The sequence below is a fragment of the Odocoileus virginianus genome, chromosome 11, assembly GCF_023699985.2.
Source record: "Odocoileus virginianus isolate 20LAN1187 ecotype Illinois chromosome 11, Ovbor_1.2, whole genome shotgun sequence".
NCBI lineage: Eukaryota > Metazoa > Chordata > Mammalia > Artiodactyla > Cervidae > Odocoileus > Odocoileus virginianus.
The window spans coordinates 19831156-19852636 of NC_069684.1; the positions used below are offsets into that span (position 1 = coordinate 19831156).

The 21481-nt window shown below is 39.2% G+C and overlaps 1 long non-coding RNA gene across 1 annotated transcript in view; it reads left to right on the forward strand.

Annotated features, from left to right (window-relative positions):
- Positions 1 to 12795, forward strand: part of LOC110121618 (uncharacterized) — a 34847-nt gene extending 22052 nt beyond the window's left edge. The window contains exons 2-4 of the long non-coding RNA XR_011490285.1: positions 558 to 633; positions 11702 to 11806; positions 12531 to 12795. This is a non-coding gene — a long non-coding RNA (uncharacterized lncRNA). The remainder of the gene's footprint in view (positions 1 to 557; positions 634 to 11701; positions 11807 to 12530) is intronic.
- Positions 12796 to 21481: the final 8686 nt, after the last annotated feature.

A 21481-nucleotide genomic window follows, 5' to 3' on the forward strand; every position in this document is an offset into this window, starting at 1 on the left:
TAAAATAACTCTAATTCACCATTCTCAAGGAAAATTTCAAAAAGATAAATTTCGTAGTATTGCAGTAATTGAAGATATTATATGTTATAAAAAGTCTCACTTCAAACTTGTACCAGTTACCTGTTTACAGTTACAAGTAAAGAAGAGAGAAAGATCTACCCATTAGGTCATTTGAACCTACTTCCAAATAAAGCATAGTAGAATTATGACTGGTTTCTCTTCTGCCCATCTTTCTTGGCCCAAGAAAAAGGTCTGGACTTCCTCTCCCCTTGAAGCAGATATCTATTTGTGGGCAAAACCTGTCTGCCTGAATCACTTTCCAAAAGTAAATGTGGGACATCCAGGTCTGTTTGCATTTGTATGTGTGTGTGTGTGTGTGTGAGAGAGAGATCCTCTAAAGCCATTGTGACATTGAGAATTTGTTTATTGAAAATTTGTTTAGACCTCTTGTGTGACTGATTACACTACCTAGAATGACAATGGGTTTCAGGGAACCCTTCTAAATGGTTAATGAAAGCATTCCTGCTTTTTTGTGTCCTACACATATTTCTGTCAAGGGTGAAGCTTCAAGTTAGGAACAGTGTTGATCTCATATTAGGATGGATTAAGTTCAAAACAACTGAAGCAGCATAGGTAAGTAATGCTTTTTTTTTTTTTATTGTGCAATCCTTTAACACCTGACCATGTAGTAATTCTTATTGTTTTAAATGAAACCATATTTTAAAGTACAAAAATTTTAAGACACATTTAATAAAACTGATGGGTAAAAATTGTGATTTATTTTTAAATTAGCATGCTTTATTCATTAAGCACATAGATAGTATATAATCATATCCAAATATATATCAAATTGATACATTTAAGCATTCCATAAAACATATTCCAATTTTAGTCAATCCTCACCTTACTTTAGTTTATAAAATATTTATTATATTCTCTTATTAGCAAGAAATGAATTTATATGAACTTATGATGAAAATTACATATATTAAATATATGCAAGGGAACACATATTTTCCAAAATTTTTATATACTGTGCATAGCTACAAGGTTTGAAGAATAAACTCAACTCCTTAGTACCACTTTCAAAATCTTTCACAATCAGATCCCCAACTATGTCTCCAATTTCAATCTTGGTTATATCTTGGTATGAGTTTTTAAGACTCCTAAGCAGGATAAATAATTTTTTAAAATCATACTTAGACATATAATGTGACTAAAATACAGAAAAGTGAAATAGAAGATCTTAAAAGAAGATGAGTAATAATATATTATCTTCAAAGAAATGGAAATCAATTTTAACAGTAGAAGTGGAAGTCAGGAAGTGATAAAATAATATCTTCAATGGATTGAGAGAGAGAAAAGAAAACAATCTAAAATTGTATAACTAGCAAAAACTTTCTTTCAAGAATTGAGGGTCAACCAATTTATTGAAGGAAATTCTAAAGAATATACTTCAAGAAGAAGTAGCATAATCCCCAGAGGAAAGTCTGAGATGCAAGAAGAGATTAAGAGCAAAAAAGGGGTTAAATTTGTGAGTAAACATAAATCTAAACTACAATATAGAACTGGTGTATAGCAGAAACCAACACACCATTGTAAAGTAACTCTCCTATAATAAAAAAAAAAATTTTTAAATCCATATAGACTAAAGGCACTTCCATAATAGCATATAAGTCCAGGAGTGATTAGAAATAGAATATTCAAAGGTTCTTGTGTTATTGAAAGTATCAATAAGTGTTATACTTTGACAAGTTAGGCTATCAAGAAAGTCATGCTCTCCTGCTCGAAAAGGCCAGCCAGAGAGAGAAGCCCTGGAAAGACAAGAAGGAGAGAAAGGGCCCAGGTTTCCAGCCATCTCAGCTGTAGTGAGGCCATCTTGGATCTCATCCAGATTGTAGCCGGACCTGCTGATACTACCTAGGACAGAAAGAGAAGCCATCCCCATGGAGCCCCGTGTGCGTGTTAAGTCGCTTCAGTCTGACTCTGTGCCACCCTGTGGACTGTAGCCTGCCAGGCTCCTCTGTCCATGGGATTCTCCAGACAGGAATATGGAGTGGGTTGCCATGTCCTCCTCCAGGGGATCTTCCCAACCCAGGGATCGAATCTGCATCTCTTATGTCTCCTGCCTTGGCAGGTGGGTTTTTTACTGCTAGTGCCACCTACCCTACAGTCAACCCATAGAATCATGAAAAATAATAACAAGCTTGTCATTTTAAGCCATTGGGATTGTCTGTTACACAGTAATGAATGCCTGACATAGAACACTAATAAAAAGCCTACAGCAGTCTTCATATCCAATGGTGACGTACTGAAAGTATTCTCTTTAGGATAGGGACAAGATCGGGGTGCTTCTGTCATTGGTTCTATTTAACATCATGCAGGAGATTCTGACCAGAATAAGAAGGAAATTAAAGTATAAAGGTTGGAAAGAAACTAACTGGTAAATATGGCCAAGAATCTATGAAAAAGTTAATGATTAATTAGTTAATAAAAGATGATGCTCTTAACGTGCTGCACTCAATATGCCAGCATATTTGAAAAATTCATCAGTGACCACAGGACTGGAAAAGGCCAGTTTGCATTCCAGTCGCAAATAAGGGCAATGCCAAAGAGTCTGATGCTTAAAATCTTTCAAGCTAGGCTTCAACAGTATGTGAACTGAGAAATTCCAGATGTACATGCTGGATTTAGAAAAGGCAGAGGAACCAGAGATCAAATTGCTAACATCTGTTGGATCATAGAAAAAAGCAAGAGAATTCCAGGAAGACATCTGCTTAATTAACAATTCTAAAGCTTTTGATTGTATGGATCACAACAAACTGTGGAAAATTCTTAAAGAGATGGGAATACTATCTTACCTGCCTCCTGAGAAACCTATATGCAGGTCAGGAAGCAACAGTTAGAACCAGACATGGAGCAACTGACTGGTTGCAAATTGGGAAAGGAGTATGTCAAGGCTGTTAATTGTCACCCTGCTTATTTAACTTATATGCAGAGCACATCATGTGAAACGCCAGCCTGGATGAATCACAAGCTGGAATCAAGATTGCCAGGAGAAATATTAACAACCTCACATACGAAGATGATACCATTCTAATGGTAGAAAGTGAAGAGGAACTAATGAGCCTCTTGATGAGGCTGAAAGAGGAGAGTGAAAAAACTAACTTAGAACTCAACATTCAAATAACTAAGATCATGGCCTCTAATCCCACCACTTCATGGTAAATAAAACGGAAAAAGTGGACGCAGCAACAGATTTTATTTTCTTGGGCTCCAAAATCATTGCAGACGGTGACTGCAGCCATGAAATTAAAAGACTGTTGCTCCTTGGAAGGAAAACTATGGCAAACCTAGACAGCAGGTTAAAAAGCAGAGACATTACTTTGCCAATGAAAGTCTGATTAGCCAAAGCTATGGTTTTTTCCAGTAGTTAAGTATGGATGTGAGAGTTGGACTATAAAAAAGGCTGAGTGCTGACGATTTGAAGATTTCGAACTGTGGTGCTGGAGAAGACTCTTGAGAGTCCCTTGGACAGCAAAGAGATCAAACCAGTCAATGCTAAAGGAAATCAACCCTGAATGTTCATTGGAAGTACTGATGCTGAAGTTCCAAAACTTTGGCTGCCTGATGAGAAGAGCTGACTCATTGAAAAAGACCTTGATGCTGGGAAAGATTGAGGGCAGAAGAGAAGAGGGTGACAGATGGTAAGATGTTTGGATGGCATCACTGATTCAATGGACATGAGTTTGAGCAAAATCTGAGAAATAAAGTACAGGGAGGCCTGACTTGTTGAAGTCCATAGGGTTGGAAAGAGTCGGAGACGACATGGCAACTGAACAACCAAAAATGAATCCATGTGATAAAACTATAAAGGAAAGGAAACAAAAGCTATTTACAAGATTATAGCCCTTAGCTCTAAGGAGGAAGGGGAGGAGATTGGGTAGGAAGAGGTTCACAGGTTAATTTGTTTTCTTACACTTGAAGATTGAGTACTTGACATATATCTATAATTTACTATTCTTTTCTATCTACTCAATATTTAGTAAAGGTTTCACCAAGTATTCAAAAACCCTCACATTTAATCTGGATGATATCAGGGAGGCATAACTGGAATGCCATGGTACCTCATAAAGTCTGAACTAAGCAATCATGGTGAACTTTGCAAAAAGAAGGCCTTGGAAAGGGGACAATCTGTTCAACTTCTCTAAAAGGAAATGGAGAGCAAGAATTTGTCAGTGTCTGCCAAGTCCTCCCTTCCCGGCACCCCCACACACACCTTTCCCATTCATTCCCATTCCCTTAATACTCTCACTCCTCCATTGCCACTATATTTAATTCATATTAATTTGTATTCTCAGTATTTTTCATTTCTCCCTGCTTTGAGCAGATTCCCAGGCCCCTTCATGTTTCCTTATCCTGGTGATTTTTTCTAGACAAAATTTATCAGGCAGCATGAAGTCTAAGGCTCTTTCTGGGGTTTGAAAAAATCTCAAGTCCCTTGAAGAGGATGTGTCAGGTGTGTTAGAAGAAAAGGGATAGGGCACATTGAACCAAGAGAGGGGCAACCAGGAAACCTTCAGCGTCATAGATTACCTTCTGCCTGTATGTTTCAAATCATCTTTTCATTCCACACTCCATGTACTTCTGATGCAACAGGACATGTTCACACTGTAATGTGACTTCTGGTCCAGCACTTTCAAGTCTTATTGCTGGGCGGGCTGGCTCAGTGAGTAGTAGAAGCATTCCTGTAGCTATTCTGATACTGGAAAACCAGCAATGACTTAACTATTTACAGAAGTGATTGCAAGTCACTAAACCCAATCAAAATGCATCCCCAACTCAACTCCTTTATCAGACCCCTAAAGTAGCCACGACCACTCCAAAGTCACCCTACTCCAGAGGAATTGTAGGAGGAGAAGTAGGAGGGCCAGGAGATGGAAGTTTTAACCAGTTACATTTAAATTGCCTACTCTTGCAAATTTTACAAAAACACAGGAATGTATGAACTTATTATGAAGGCACCTCCTATGGCCATAAGAGGGATGACCCTTGCAAGTGAGGGACCATGAAACTTAACCAGTAATAGCTTCAGGATATCTGCTGGGGGGCTTAAGGAATGTTTGCTCAAGGAGTGAGTGAGCCAAAGATGAGACATTTGCATACTAGGAATCTCTTATGCAGAGGAAGAATTTTCTATCTTAGCATATCTATCAGGGCCTGGATACGTTATCTTATCTTAGCTCCATGCTTATCAAATCTGACAGAAAAAAAATTTCCCCAGGTACCTTATATGGGAGAGGTGATGTGTACACAGCAGACCTGAGTGAAAGTACATTTTCCAGTGCACATTGATGTATTGTCAGTCTGGGTAGAAATCAGTGTCTTGAGAATTTGATTCATGTTGTTTAGTCGGTAAGTCATGCCTGACTCTTTGTAGCAACCCCATGGACTGTAGTTCACCAGGCTCCTCTGTCCGTGGGATTTTCCCAGACAAGAATACTGGAGTGGGTTGTCATTTCCTTCTCCAGGGGATCTTCCCGACCCAGGGATCAAACCCAAGTCTCCTGCATTGGCAGGTGGATTCTATACCACCAAGCTGCCAGGGAAGCCCCTTGATTTTGTAGCTGGGTCCTAAGAAATTGACACCCTAGAGTGCCTGGTGAAATTCCGCTTCAGAACACGGAAATATGGCACCCAATGTACCTCCACTCATAAAACCTTGTCACCAGGCTCACCCTTCTCAGACAGAAGCACCTAATTCACCAAGCATGGAACTTCCCTAGTGGTCCAGTGGCTAAGATTCAATGTTCCCTATGCAGGGAGCGGGGTTTCAATCCCTGGTCAGGGAACTGGATCCCAAATGCTGCAACTAGGAGTTTGAATGCTGCAACTATGACCTGGTGTGGCCAAATATATAAATAAAAATAGAAAAATTTAATTCATGAAGCATACCTCAAAACTGTCACTCTGATGACTCGAACTAAACTTTCAAATTGGGTGAGAATTATAGATTACCTGGACAAGGACGGGTGAGATTAAAATGGGGGATTGCTTTGTTTCTACTGCTTTTCTATACTTACAAAAATTAATGCTTGTTTTCATAGTAACTTTAAAAAAATTTATTTCATTTATTTTTAAAAATTTTTGGCCACACCCTGTGGCATGTGGGATCTTAGTTCCTTGACCAGGGATTGAAAGCAAACCCCCTGCTTTGGACCACTGGACTGCCAGGGAAATCCCATGTTTTCATAATAACTTAAAATGAGAAAGAAAAATTACTCGCTAGTATATGGGATTAGGAGCGAATTTTTTTGCAGCTGTGAAATAAAGCAGTTCTTAAACCCTGCAGGGCCATGGAAGCTAAGAGCAGAAACCCCTTAGCATTTGCTCTAAAATTGCTTAAGTACACACTGGGTGTTGCTTCAAGATCACGACCAGATTCTTAATTCCTTCAAGTGTCAGGTGGCTTGAGGGAAGGAGGAAAAGACTGCTGCGACATTGACCACTTACTGACTGATCCTTTTCTTATGTTTGAAGATTTTTAGGGCTGGAAGCAGGCAGATCAATGCACCCAGTTTCCCTTATTGTAAGAATGGGGAACCCAGGACCTACCAAGGAACCCAGGACCAAGGTCTGGGTCCAAGGAACCCAGGACCTACTCTTGCAGGGTTACATGGTCAGTGGTAGATGTGGGCACTCTGGAATAGGTTTAGAATATTATTTTTAGGCTTAAATAATTCAGAATTGAGTGTCACAGAGGGTGTAAAGGAAGATACATAGTAAGCCAGCCATTGTCCCAGAGTGTTTGCTGGAGGGGAATCAGATTCCCACCACTTCAGCCAAATTAACAGCTGGTAACAGTTGGAGGCAACTGTCAGTTCTTAGAATTTTGAGCTTGCAAAAATCTCACAATTAATAATATTAGGGAAGGGTTGCTCCGCCTGGTCCCATCCATCATTCATCGGAAGGTGCCTGGGACCCCCAGCTGTCACACACAAACTGACTCCTAACCAGAGCAGAAACTGGAGTTGGAAACAGGATAAAACCAATATCCATCAATAAGAAGTTGACATTTCGAAGAAGGTCCCCAGGGAAGGTCAACCTTGCCTTCTGTAAAAAGAAACAGGGAAGAAAGAGAGGAAACCGTGGCAAAAACAAGATAAAAAGTTTCCAATAACGTCCCAGTGGGGGAAAATGTGACAGTAAAAGAAAATGATAATAGAATGCCTCTAGAAAGATAAATAAAGAACTGATAATTGCCTCCCAAGAGGGAAACTAAGTTTCAGGGGTTTAGGCATAGGAGAGACATTCTTTTTTTTTTTTTTTTAACTATATAAACTTTTGTACATTTGGGTTTTGGAATCATATGAATTTTTAATCTATTTTTTAAAAATACTAGATTTTAAAAAAAGAAAGTAACAAGGGAATCTTTCTTAAAATCATAGCTGTTTTTAAATAATCCCTGTGAAACAAGGATGTGACTAGCTTAGTAAAATCCAGCCCTGACCCGGGGCCTTTTGTGGCAACGCAGAGTGACGGAGGGTGTGCTGCCTCGAGCCTTATTCAGGAGGGGCTGCCTCTGACTGTAGCATCACTTTCGAGCATGAGGCCAATACACGTTCCTCATTCCTTTCTAGTGTTTCTTGCTGTAACTATTAAATACCTCCATGAAACTAAATATTTCCTTTTTTGGAGAAAGATTAAGTATAGGCAGAATGCTATTTTAACAGCTATCATCATGCTGTCTAGTTCAATATAACAAAGTTCCTGTCCTCCTGGCCAACCGCCGAATACGTACATGGTTTTGCTCATATTTGTTGGTATATATAGAGGCAGCAGTAAGGATTTTATAAACACACACCACATATATGGTATATGCTATTTTTCTTTAAAATTTCTCTATATACATATGTCTATATATACACACATATATTGGGTTTCCCTGGTGGCTCAGATGGTAAAGACTCCGCCTGCAATACAAGAGACCTGGGTTCGATCCCCGAGTCAGGAAGATCCCCCGGAGAAGGGAATGGCAACCCACTCCAGTGTTCTTGCCTGGAGAATTTCACGGACAGAAGAGCCGGTAGGCTACAGTCCAAGGGGTTGCAAATAGTTGGACACAACTGAGGGACTAGCACTAACACATACATATATACTTTTTAAGAAAAATATTTCAGAGACACAGTATTGTAAGGAATCAGATTTATAGAGAATGGTGTCAAATAGGATATGAAGTAACCCATGTAGCATGTAGGATGTAGCAACAGAGATGTGTGTGTAGCATAAAAGAACACAATGTTCAAGAGGCAGTGTAGGGATTTCTCTGGTGGTCCAGTGGTTAAGAATTTGCCTCCCAATGCAGGGGATGCTGGTTCAATCCCTGGTCAGGGAACTAATATCCCACATGCCACCGGGTAACTAAGCCCTCAGGCCTCAACTACTGAGCCAGTGTGCTGCAACTACAGAAGCCCCCTCACATATCGATGAAGACCCAGCAGAGCCAAAAAAAGGGGGGGTGGTGGTGGTAGTGTAGCATAATCATTTAAAGCATGGACTCTGGAGCCAGGCAACCTGGGGATCTAGCTTTACCACCCAGTTAACAATGCAACTTTTAGCAAATTATTCACCCCATTGTGACTCATGGTTGCCATCTCTAAAATGAAGCTGATAACAAAAATCTCTAAGGTTCATTATAAAGATTAGGTTAGTTAATCGATAAGAAGTTTGGAATAGCGATGGACCACAGGGTAAGCACCATGTATAAACATTAACTGTTGTTATTTTGCAAAGAACAATTTGGCAATGTGGATCCACGTCATAGTCCTTCTGGCCCCTAGAGAGATATGTTTCCCCCATGTAACCATGTAAGGAAATATTTGATCAGGGTCAACCATGACCTGAGTAGTGAAAAAGTCCTCAAGACAATCAACTTCTCTTAATTCCATCCTCACCCAGAAAGTGTCTTGATTACTAATCCAACTTTTCAGGTATATGTTCTCAGGAAAGAGGGTGTGGTATTCTGAATGAGATTAAGGTCATCTGTTTCCTGCTGCAAAAGCTCATCTCCAATTAAAAATGAATGCACTGGTATTATGATTTATACATCCACCCTGTGTGAGTGTATCATTGAGTCTGCACCTCTGGGGATACACTCGGAAAATCTAGTTTGTGAACTTTCCCAGCTGAGGTCCAAACCCGGACCTTTGTATAGTTACCAGGGAAATATCCCCCCAGAGGCCTCTTGGGGACCAGTCACTGTCTTCTTTCCTAGATGAAACCCCTGGAGCTCATTGTAATTAGGGAGCAATCATTCCACAAGGTTGCAGAACACTGTAGTCACTTTGCTTATCAAAGTATTCAGGTATAGTGATTATACTTAAAAACCTGAAGATTTTTTTTTAACCCTATATGTGACAAAATTGAAGAAGGGACTTGGTGATTCTATTTTGAAAGATAAAGTAGAACCAGCAGGGATTGGGCCTTTCTGTAGGGAAGGAAGAGGTAGAAAGTATATTCTGAAATATACTTTTCTCTTTTTCCCTACAAGGGCCTGGTATTTAGGGTTTAAGTTACACTTGGGTAAATTGTTTGGGAAAATAGGTAGTTTACTGGTGAGAGTAATTGGAATTGGGATGCTCAAAATTCCAATGCCAGTCTCAGATTGAGTCCAGTCTCATGAGAGGCCCTCTCTGACCTGTACTAGTCAGGCTCCATCTAGAATAATAGGTTTTTCTTCTGGGGCTCTTGGAAGAGGGTCATTGACAATCTGGAGCTTGTCCAAGGGAAGGCAACCATAACACCACCATCTCACATGTATCAGTCAGGATATATTTAGTTGCAAGGAACAAAACACTAGAATCAAACTGAGCTAAGCAAAAGTAAGAATTGGACACATGCAACTGAAACCACAAAGTTGTGAAGTAAAATTGTTCTAAGACAAAGCTTTGCTGTAGGTTCACCTGATGCAACCAGGATTCAGATTTTTCTCTCTGTCTCCTTTTTGGGTGTTGGCACCTATACCATTTTGGATATAGGCCCTTCCCTTCATGGCCTAAGACAGATGTCAATACTCCCAAGGTCCCAAGAATCCTTACCCCCATCTCACACCTTAGAACCAATGCATTAATGTCTTGAGATTTACTCTAACTTGACTGGCTTAAGTCAAGTGCTTACCCCTGTGGCTATCACTGTGGCCAGGAGAATGGAGTGTTAGCCCTGGCCGGGAACTCCACCCTTGGAGCAGGGAGGGGATCAGCTTATCCAGTACCACAGGGAGTCCCACTTGGAAATCAGGGCTGGTGGAAAAAGTGAAGAGGAAATAAATGCAGGAATAGCCAACAAAGGTACACATTTTATCACATGAGGAACATTTAAAAGACTAGGAGTCTTTAGCTTGAAAAAGAGAAGACAAAGAAAGAGCAAGTAGTTGCCTTTGAAGGTTTGAAAGTGTTGTTTGGAGGCAGCATTAGATTTACTCCATGTAATTCTAGAAATAATTTTGACCAAATTTAAGGGAATGAAATGTAAAAATCTCCCTCTTTCTTTCTCTTCCCTTCTCTGCTACTCACCTTCCTCTATTTCTATTCTTAAGAGATAACCTCTGTGAACTGTTGAATGAAAACCTTTCTTAAGGTTAGAGTTACCCATAAGGACTTGACTGTGTCTTAAAGAATTGATTGTCTCATCGCTTCAAGCAGGATTTCTACTTTAATGGACCTGGACTAGCTAACTGTAAGATACAAGGTTTCCATGTCCAAGGTAGTGTGATTTAAGGGAGATTTGGAGGTATTTATAAAAGGATAAGAACTTAAGACATTCCAGAGTAAGTGTTGTTTGCTGATGTAACGAAAGAACTGTGAACTCCCTTTCCTTAAAACCAGAGCAATGATAGCAGATGGAGTGAGTAATGAGAGCACCTTGGGCCAGACTGTGAATTCAAGAATGAGCAGAACACACAGGAAGGCAAGAGTTTTCATACAGATGGCCAAGGTTCCTCTGACCTGTAAAGGCTGCCTTGACTGAACGTTCTTTGGGTCTCCCATTCACACATAAATAATTAAACTAATCCCTTGTCTATTCTAGTGTATAGCAGAAGGAACAACAAAAAAAAAAAGATTGCTAATGTTTTTAATTTATTTCATAGCTGGATCTGTTCCAATTATTCCTGACCTATTAATGAAATAGTAGCTGTCATCTAACTAATATTTCTGATGTGGTCTGAATCACTAGCAAACAAAGAAAATACACTAACTTAATTTTTTCATAGAATACAAGAGTAGTCAAAATGATATTGTGTCTTGTCCAGGCCTAATCAAAAACTGAATCTTAATAAATACCATCTATTGAATGCCTACTCTGATTCATATACTGCTTAGCACCATAGATCTCATTTAATAAAAATATCAGAACGCCCTATGAAGTTATTATTGTTATCTCCATTTTACAAATGAAAAATGAGGTCTGGGAAGGTTAAATAAGATGCTCAAAGTCACGCAGCTAATAAGTGGTAGAACCACTTAGAATTGGGACATAGCACTTTCTGACTATAAACTCATACCTTTTCCATATGAAGCTGCTTTTATGCATGAGAGCATGTTTATGTGTGTAGAGAGGGCAAGTTCATGACACTATGTGGTTTGATATTGTATTGAGAACAATCTCAGAATACAAATCTTAATTCTTTTTACGTATTTGTTAGGCATATAAACAAACAAATGTATGGGGTGGAGAGGTGAAGTCATTTTAAAGAAATAAACATGCCATGTGGATTTTCAGAGGAGCCTTTTTGTTCTTTGGTGCTTAGGTAAGTGAACTCTGAAACAGCTTTTTTTTTCTCCTTTTGTTGTGGATTTGTTTTTGAATGAGTTGTATAGCAATGACACATTTGATTGTTATTTCTTGGGCTTGTTTTGAAATGTGTATTGAAGCCTTGTGAACTTTACAGTTCCTAGGGTCACACATTTTTTCTTAATGACTGTTAAATGATGTGTTTTTTCCAAAACTCCTAAGGGAGTATGACCTCCTTTAACCAGCAGTTCTTAACATTCAAAAAATTTCCTTTATTTTTACCCTAAGCTAGACATTCCTTTTTCTAGTTTCTCTTTCAATTTAGCAGACCTTCATGGGCTCAGCCTCTGTGAGCTGGGTGGTAGTTCTATTATCAGCTCTGCAGACCCCTTCCCCATAGCTACCCTCATTACTCTCTTATTATGGCACCCTGTTTATGACTTCTCACAATCTATGATTGTGTCATTTATCTACTTGTTTATTGACTGTCAGGCCCACAGGGTATAAGTTCTAGAGGGTAGAGATCTACCTGTTGCTCACTGTTGGGTCCCCAGCAGCTTAGCAAGATGCCTGGCATAGGAGGCTGGCAAAGGAATCGACTTTGCGGGTTTTGTTAGTTTGTTTGTCTTTATTGGAGTAGAGTTGCTCCATAATGTTGTATTAGTTTCTACTCTACAGCAAAGTGAACCAGCTAAACATACACAAATATCCCCTCCTTTTTGGATTTCCTTCCCATTTAGGTCACCACAGAGCACCGAGTGGACTTTCCTGTGCTTACAGTAGGTTCTCATTTGTTATCTGTTTTATGCATAATATTAGTGGTGTTTATATGCCAATCCCAGTCTTCCAGTTCATCCCTTCCCTCCCTTTCCCCCTTGGTATCCATACATTTGTTCTCTACATTTGTGTCTCTACTTCTGCTTTGTAAATAAGATCATCTACATCAATTTTTCCAGATTTCATATATATGCATTAATATATGGTACTTGAGAATAAACCTTGTTGACTGATCAAATGAACCTAGCAGTGCCTACCACATGATAAGTGTTCCATGAATTTTTCTTCACAGAGAGTGAATGAGGCCTGAAGTGGTTAGGGAAGATGGTGGCGTTCGATTTGGTTGAAGTATAGTAGAACTTTCAATATTTTGTTCAGAACAGACATTTTTGGGGGGAAATGACCCTTAAAATCATGTGAGGGCTACTAACTGTGAAGTGCTTCAGAGAAAGGGCACATAGCCCAAGCTGAGTCAGTTTCTGTTCTCCACTCCCCTGGGCACATCCGTCCATCCCTGGATAGGCACAGGGTCCCAACCAGTTCAACCAGTGCCTTGTTACCAATATCTTTCAAACTTGAGTTGGAGAAAGATATTCCTTTTTTCTTTGGTCAAAGAGCTGCAAGGATGTCCATCCAAGGCAGCTATGTCTTGTACTCCCATGGAGGAAGCTGGTCTGAGAGCAAGGCACTAAGAGGCAGGAGATGGCGAGGGAGCCCTGATGGCCAGGGTCCAACTGACAGCTTTCCAAGGCTTAGCTGTTCGGCTTCAAATCTGAGTCAGTTCAGCATTCTCTCATAAATCACCCCCTAAAAAGCAAAATGCTTGAGCAGATAGGTTAAGTCCAGGAATTCCAACTAATACAAATGTGAGTAAGTAGACAGGAATAGGGAGGGGCTTCTAGGCAAACACAGATATTAGATTAAATATAATTTTTTAGGTAAAGCTCAGAACTGAACACTTAAGGGATAGATATTTATGACCATCAGCCACCACCACATTTTACTGCTGTCTCCAATATGAGCCTTGTATATGCAGTTAGCTTCGGCCATTGAAGTAGGAAATTAAACGTGATAACATGAGGAAATACTTAGGACATAAAAGGAAGTAGAAAAAGATGGATACAAATAAAAGCACAGCAAGAGTACAACTCCAGAGCACAATGATGTTGTGAAAGTCACACACTGGTTTGTATCCAGTTTTAATTTACTGGAAGCTTGATGATGAACAACATTGCCTAACACTTTGAGCCTTTGGTTCTCTCATTTGTAAATCACGGATAATATCACTCAGGGTTGTTCACATAGTAAATTTTAAAACAGTAGGTAAAAATTAAAAAAACAAAACAAGAAAAAATAGTAGGTAAAATCCTTAGCACAGTATCTGGCATTCAATAAATGTTACTTATATTCTGTAGGTTAAAAATAACAACACTCACTGCATTTAAAATTTAAAAACACTGCCAGAAACACATCTAAGTGTTTATAGTACTTGTATTTAGATTTGTTGATTTTTTTTTAACGAACGTTTATGGAATACTAGGGGACAGGGGTTAGAGACGACAATGGGATACAACAGTGAAAAAAGTGAAAAAAGTCCTTAACTTTATGTAGCTCAAATTCCTGAGGGATATAGGTAGTACACAAATAAATTAAATAATGGGTCACATGACCCAAAATGCTATAGTCGGTGAGTGCCTAGTGTTCATGTGTGTAGAGATGGTCGTGCAACAATTTTAAACCCAATGTCCTGAAAAGCTTCACCGAAAAAGTGATATTTGAGCAAGACTTGAAGGTGAAGGAAGATGGCAGGACTATGGATTTTTTTTCTCCTTATATTTACTTTTCTGATTTTTTAAATGAGTATTTGGCAACTTATTTTTAGATAAAAATTTTAATGGAAACAAAAGTCTGAATCTTGCTAAAAGTATTTATTATTATAACTTATCTATGGTGTTTTAGCTTGAAAAAATGTTTTTCCTTATCACTTATTCTCAAAACATCACAGCAGTGCTGGAAGGAAAGTAATATTTTTCTCCTTGTGTTACAATTGAAAATGAATTTCCTCAAGGTCATACAGTTATTAAGTGTTAGAACAGATTCTTGAAATTCAGATATTTGTGCTCCAGATTTTACATGCTAATAAATTCCTATTTCTTATAGTTCATATACACAGAATCCTCTATCTTCTCCTGAAACTTACCTATTTATATATACCTCCAGAGGTACTGATCAATAACTTCTAATAACTCCACAGTTATTTATTATGTTCACTGGAGTGGGAACTGCAATAATAAATAGTCTCTACACGAAGGGGAGTGTACATAAAAGTTTTTGAGTGGAGTTATATTATTGAATAAGTCATATAGCAGTGACCTATGTATTATTTAGTATAATACTTTAAAAATTATCTTTATCTACATTTTTTTGCTAAATTGTTTTGCTTAGAATGAAAATTGTTAATAATACACTACTCACATCAATCAAGGTTATGTTCTGAAATAATCTGCATACAGCCACTGTGGTCATTGACACTTCTTACCAAAATGAGAGTTGGAAAATGTGTCTTGAGTTTGTTGGGAGTGAGGGGCAAGTTGAATATTCCATTCTTCTAAAAGCTTGATTCCCACTGAATAGTACTTATCCTGACTTTCTTTGCAACTTTCCTACCCACTTCCGTGACAGTTTTAGCTCAAACCCAGCATTTTTATTGCAATTCAGAATCAAAACATACAATTAAACTAAATACAGTAGTGACATTCTAACTAAAATGTATAGTTACAATAAAATATAGTTATTAAAAATATTGGCTCAGTGTTTGGTATAATTAAAGTTTGACATAATTAACCTTATAACACAAACATACTTTTTCTACTTGTTAACAATCCTGAAAAATGTATCTGAGTCTTAGAAGCATAACATTAAGATAAAGTAAGAAGGGCTTGTTTCTATAATTCATAAAAGAAAAAAATGGGAGTGAAGGAGAGAGAGAAAATTTCTTAGTTGAGAGCCAAATCGTTTGCCTCAAGAAAAGAGTCACAATTTCCTAATCTACATAGATACATGTAGATATGGCTATAAGTTAAATGACATAAAATGTGTAAAAACACTTAAAACAGTACAAAGATGTCCCAGATCTGCTCATTGCTTCTTCATCTGAATCCACATTTGCACAGAAGGCAGAAAATTTGTAAATGATGGGACTTGGCACTCATCGTTTCTACCTTTTATAAAATCTCTTTCATTACTATTTCCTCAGTTATTGACTTAGGTGTCAAATTTAATAGAGTATTTTTAACTGAGTGCCCAATGTATTTTCAAAGTCTTGTATGAATGAGCATCCCTTTCATTCTTTTCCTCCCAAGCCTCAGAGAAGAGTCAGAGCTGGGGTGAAGACTTTTCTACGTCAGGATCTTTTCAGAAGGGGCATGGTATATTCGCACTCATGTCATCATCACAACTTGTGTGAAAGCATTCAAATTTAAAAAGTAAACTACATAGTTCAAAGGGCAGAGAGAAAATAGCTTTGATCCTCAAGGCTTTTACCAGGAGCCATTTGTATGCTCCACTTCGCAGAGCCTGCACATTTATCTGCAGATCACAAAGCATTTTGTGAACACTAAAGCAGAAAATTGCCCAGAGTGGACCATTAATGTAGGTGCATCTTCCCTGTCCAGTCTGTCTCACAGAACTTCTCTGAACTGTAATTCTTGATTCTGTGCTTTTTAGACCTCATCACTGGCAAGCATGGGCTCGTCACTGCTGGGGAAGAAGGATCTGAGAACAGAAGAGGCACATGCAATACTTTCCAACCAGGCGGTTTCCAAGCTCCCTGTTGCCACAGCACCCTAGTGCTCAGCTGAAGGTGGATGACCAGGAATACTGGCAGAAAATGCGAATTCACCTTTGAATTTGAATTCCTGCCTTTCCCCATGTGAAATGGGAAAAGCAAAACTATTCTGTCATTAATTTTAGGGTTCAAAGACTCCATTCTTCAAATCTCTGGTGGAATGATAGTGAGGTGTGTGTTAGGAGAATGTCAAGAAAAGATTATAAGCAAAAAGGGGTTGCTATTCTTCATCCTTCACACACAGCCCCCCATCCCCAATAAAACTAAAAACTTAAAACCTGAGTTGGGCTTCCCTAGTAGCTCAGTGGTAAAGAATCCACCCACCAAAGCAGGAGACAAGTTCAATTACTAGGCTGGGGAGATCTCACATGCAGGAGAACGACTAAGCCCACAACTACTGAGCCTGTGCTCTAGAGCGTGCGGGCTGCAACTACTGAACCCCGAGCATCCTAAGCTTGTGCTATGCAACAAGAGAAGCCACCACAATGCCCGTGCACCACAACTAGAGAGCAGGCCCCGCTCGCTGCAACTAGAGGAAAGCCTGAGCAGCAGCGAAGACCCAGCAGAGCCAAAAGTCAATCAAATAAATCATTTTTTTTAAAAAGAAATTTCATGATTAGTAGGATAAAAAAGAAAAAACTTGCGTCAGGGGGCTTTGAAACTGACTGATCCTCCATCATTTCTTGGAATGAAGAACTAGTCTGGATTGATTCCTTAGTAGAACAGTTATACTGTGGTAATTTCCAATGCAGTTGAGCCTTGAACAATGTGAGGAGTGGAGAAGGGGGTTGGGGGACTGACCTTCCTTGTAGTTGCAAATCCACCTATAAGGCCCTCCATATCCGCAGTTCAGAAACCATGGATTCAACCAATGGCAGATCATGTAGCACTGTAGTATTTACTATGGAACAAAAATCTGCATATGAGTGGAACTGCACAGCTCAAACCTGTGTTGTTCAAGGTCAACTGTATATGAACGATCCAGGACTACTCATGTCAGATGACTTTTTAAAACTTTTTTTAAGTGACAAAATATACACAGCATAAAATTTACTACTTTAGCCATTTTTAGGTGTGCAATCAGGGGCATTATTATGTTAATTACATCCATGAACAAGTTCATTCATTCATTCATGAACAAGTTCATTCATTCATTCAATAAATTTTAATTGAATGAGCTCCTCTATGGAGGAGCACCACAGTCTATGAACAAAAATTAAGATTCCCTGGCTTCAGAGGGTTTCTTCATTTTAGCACATAGAGGTAGAGAACAAGCAGAAAACATAATAGATAAATAGATTCTGTGGCATGTTGGCCTGTGATAAGGGCTATGGTTGAATTCCAGGTCACAGTGCTCCCAGGTTCTGAAGGCTTCTGTGTCCTTCAAACAGCTCTGAAACCTTTGCTCATCCACCTCTTTCCCCACAAAGCCTTGCCTCCGGTGATTGCTAGTGCTTCTGAAGAGTTCACTGTTTACCTGATTGAGTAATTCATAAAGAAGATGGGTTCATCTCAACCGATCACTTTCTAAATAAATATACAACAACTCTGAAGGCAGTTGGGGCTGTCAATAAAAAAGGGTAGAGGTCTCTGCTACACATAAATATTGTGCTTTTCACAAGAAAACACTCTTCCCTTTAAGAATGAGAATCAAGGCACCAAATTCAAACAGGAGGACTTGCACTCTTCACCAGTCGAGCCAAGAATTTTTTAAAAAGAGGGGGTTGTAGAGAAACAAGTATTTGCATTTTGAAAAGTCTTTCTCCTCAGAAAGTATTTGCATTTTGGAAAGTCTTTCTCCTCAGTGGGACTTCTCTGGTTGTCCAGTGGTTAGGAATCCACCTGCCAATGCAGGGGACATGGGTTCGATCCCTGGTCTGGGAACTAAGATCCCACATGCCAAGAGGCAACTAAGCCCATGTGCCCCAACTACTGGGCCCACATGCTCTAGGGCCTTCTTGCCGCAACTACTGAAGTTCACAAAACTAGAGCCCATGCCTTGCAACAAGAGAAGCCACTGCAGTGAGAAGCCTGCACACTACAACTAGAGTGTGGCCGCAACTCACTGCGACTAGAGAAAGCCTTTGAGCAGCAGCGAAGATCCAGCACAGCCAAAAGTAACTAAATAAAATTATATAAAGATAAATTTAAAAAAAACTTATAGTGGCCAAAGAGGGAAGGAGTGGGAATAAAGTGGTTTATTGTGGCCTGTGATGACAGTGGAAAGGAGATCCTGAAATGCTTGCTTCTGTCAAGTTCAAGGATGCTGTCAGATGCTTTCTATCAAATGTTTAGCTTCTTCTCAGGCTTTTCAGGGCTTACTTGGTGGCTCAGATGGTAAAGAAACTGCCTGCAATGCAAGAAACCCAGGTTTGATCCCTGGATCGAGAAAATCCCCTGGAGGAGGAAATGAACAGAGGAGCCTGGTGGGCTGCAGTCCGTGGGGTGGCAAAGAGTCAGAACAACTAAACGATTAACAGGCTCTTTCAGGCTGTGAGGAATATTTACATACCATAATAAATGTTTATTTTAAAAATATATTGGGAGAGTGGCAGCTAGCCTTATGGCGATCATTTTGAAATACATAGAAATATCTAGAATAGGAAATTGTATAGAAATATACTATGCTGTGTCCCAGGAACTAACATAGTATTGTATGTCAATTATTCTTCAAAAACAACCAACCAGACTTATGGAAAAAGAGATTAGATTTGTGTTTACCAGACATGGGGGCTTGGGAGTAGAATTGGATGAAAACATTCAAAAAGTATAAAGTTCCAAATGTAAGATAAATCAGCACTAGGGAAGTAATGTACGACGTGATAAATATAACAACCACTGCTATATGTTATACATGAACGTTGTTAAGAGAGTAAATCCTAATCTTTCTTACCACAAGGAAAAAAATATACTTTTCTATTTCTTTAATTTTGTATCTATGTGAGATGATGCATGTTCTTTCTGTGTTCATCATCTGTGGTCACCACAGTCAAATCATTATTCTGTGAACCTTAAATTTATACAGTGCTGTATGTCAATTGTGTGTATAGCTTAGTCACTCAGTCGTGTCCAACTCCTTGCGACTCCATGGAATGTAGCCCACCAGACTCTTCTGTCCATAGAATTTTCCAAGCAAGAATAATGGAGTAGGTTGCCATTTCCTACTCCAGAGGCTCTTCCCAACTCAGGAATCAAACCCACGTCTCCCGCATCCACAGGTGGATGCCTTACTGCTGAGCCACCTGGGAAGCCCATATGTCAATTATAGCTCAATAAAACTGAAGAAAAAAAAAGAATGTACAGGGAAGAAAGTAGTAAGTCCATGATTGTGAAACTGGACCACACCTTGTCCATGATAAAAATTAAGATGCCAATGCAGGGCAAAGGGACACTTGTGACTCTGAGGTACTCTGAAAGGATGCAACATTACTAAAATGGTACCCCAACCAGAAATGCATAACCTGGGAAAACATTAGGTAAAATCAAACGGGCAAATATTCTATGAAATAACTGAACCAATTTCTTTAAAAATGGCAATAAAAGACAAAGGCTGAGGAATAGTTACAGATCAAAAGAGACTAAAGAGTAGGGTAACCAACCATCCCTGTTTGTCTGGGACTGAGTGGTTTCCCAGGATTCAACATTTGCAAGGTTAAGATGGGAAAAGTCGAGGCAACAGGAATGAATTCGTCACCTTCATGCTGCTGCTAAGTCGCTTCAGTCATGTCTGACTCTGTGCAACCCCACAGACAGTAGCCCACCAGGCTCCGCCGTCCCTGGGATTCTCCAGGCAAGAACACTGGAGTGGGTTGCCATTTCCTTCTCCAATGCATGAAAGTGAAAAGTGAAAGTGAAGTCACTCAGTCATGTCAGACTCTTAGCGACCCCATGGACCGCAGCCCACCAGGCTCCTCTGTCCATGGGATTTTCCAGGCAAGAGTACCGGATGGGTTGCCATTGCCTTTTTCCATCACCTTCATAAGGAGACATAATAGTTAAATGCTACATGTGCAATGGGTGAACCTGAACTGGAGGGGGAAATGCTATAAAATACATTATTGGAACAAGTCACAGAATTTGAAACTTTTAAAAAATTGAGATAAAATACAAAATTACCATTTAAACTATTTTTAGGTGTATAGTTCAGTGGCATTAAGTGTGTTCACAATGCTATATAATCATCCTCACTATCCATCTGCAGAATGTTTTCATCTTTCCAAATAGCAACTCCATATCCACCAAAAAGTAGCTGCCCATTTTCTCCTTCTCCCAGCCTCTGGTAACCACCATTCTACTTCCTGTCTCTGTGACTGTGCCTTTTCTAGGTACCTCATACAAGTGGAATCATACAACATTTGTCCTTTGTGTCTGGCTTATTTCACTTAGCATCATGTTTTCAAGGCTCATTCATGTTGTAGCATACATTAGAATGTCATTCCTTTCTAAGACTGAATAATATCCCACGGTATGCATATACCACAGTTTGCTTATCCATTCATCTCCTGATGGATATTTCAGTTATTTCTACCTTTTGGCTATTTTGAAAAATGCTGCAATCAACACTGGTGTAGAAACACAGACTTTTACAGTAGTACATCAGTGTAAAATTTCCTGAATGTGCCTGTACTGTGGTTGTAGAAGAAAATTATCTTTGTTCTAATACACAGTGAAATATTGAGGCAAAGGAGTATGATATATGCATCCTGATTTCAAAAGCTTCAGAGAAAAAAACCAAGACACAAAGGAAATGTGGCGAAATGTTAAAAGTTGATGATTCTAGGTAAAGAAAATGAGTTCTCTCTATTAGTCTTGCAACTTTTCTACAACTCAAGAATTTTAAAAATTCATCAAAAGTGAGGGAGTGGGGACTTTATTTACGACAGCTAGGCCTCATGGAGTAAGGTAAATCTATGAAAAGCCAGCCATCACAAAGCCTGAAATGTTCTCAGAGGAGTGGAAGGTTACTCAGGATGCATCACAGCTTAATTGGGTATCTTGTCCCTGTGAGCAGAAGTTGGCCACAGCGCCCTTTTCTAGGGCTTTGTTACGGTTTCTCAACTACTCTCT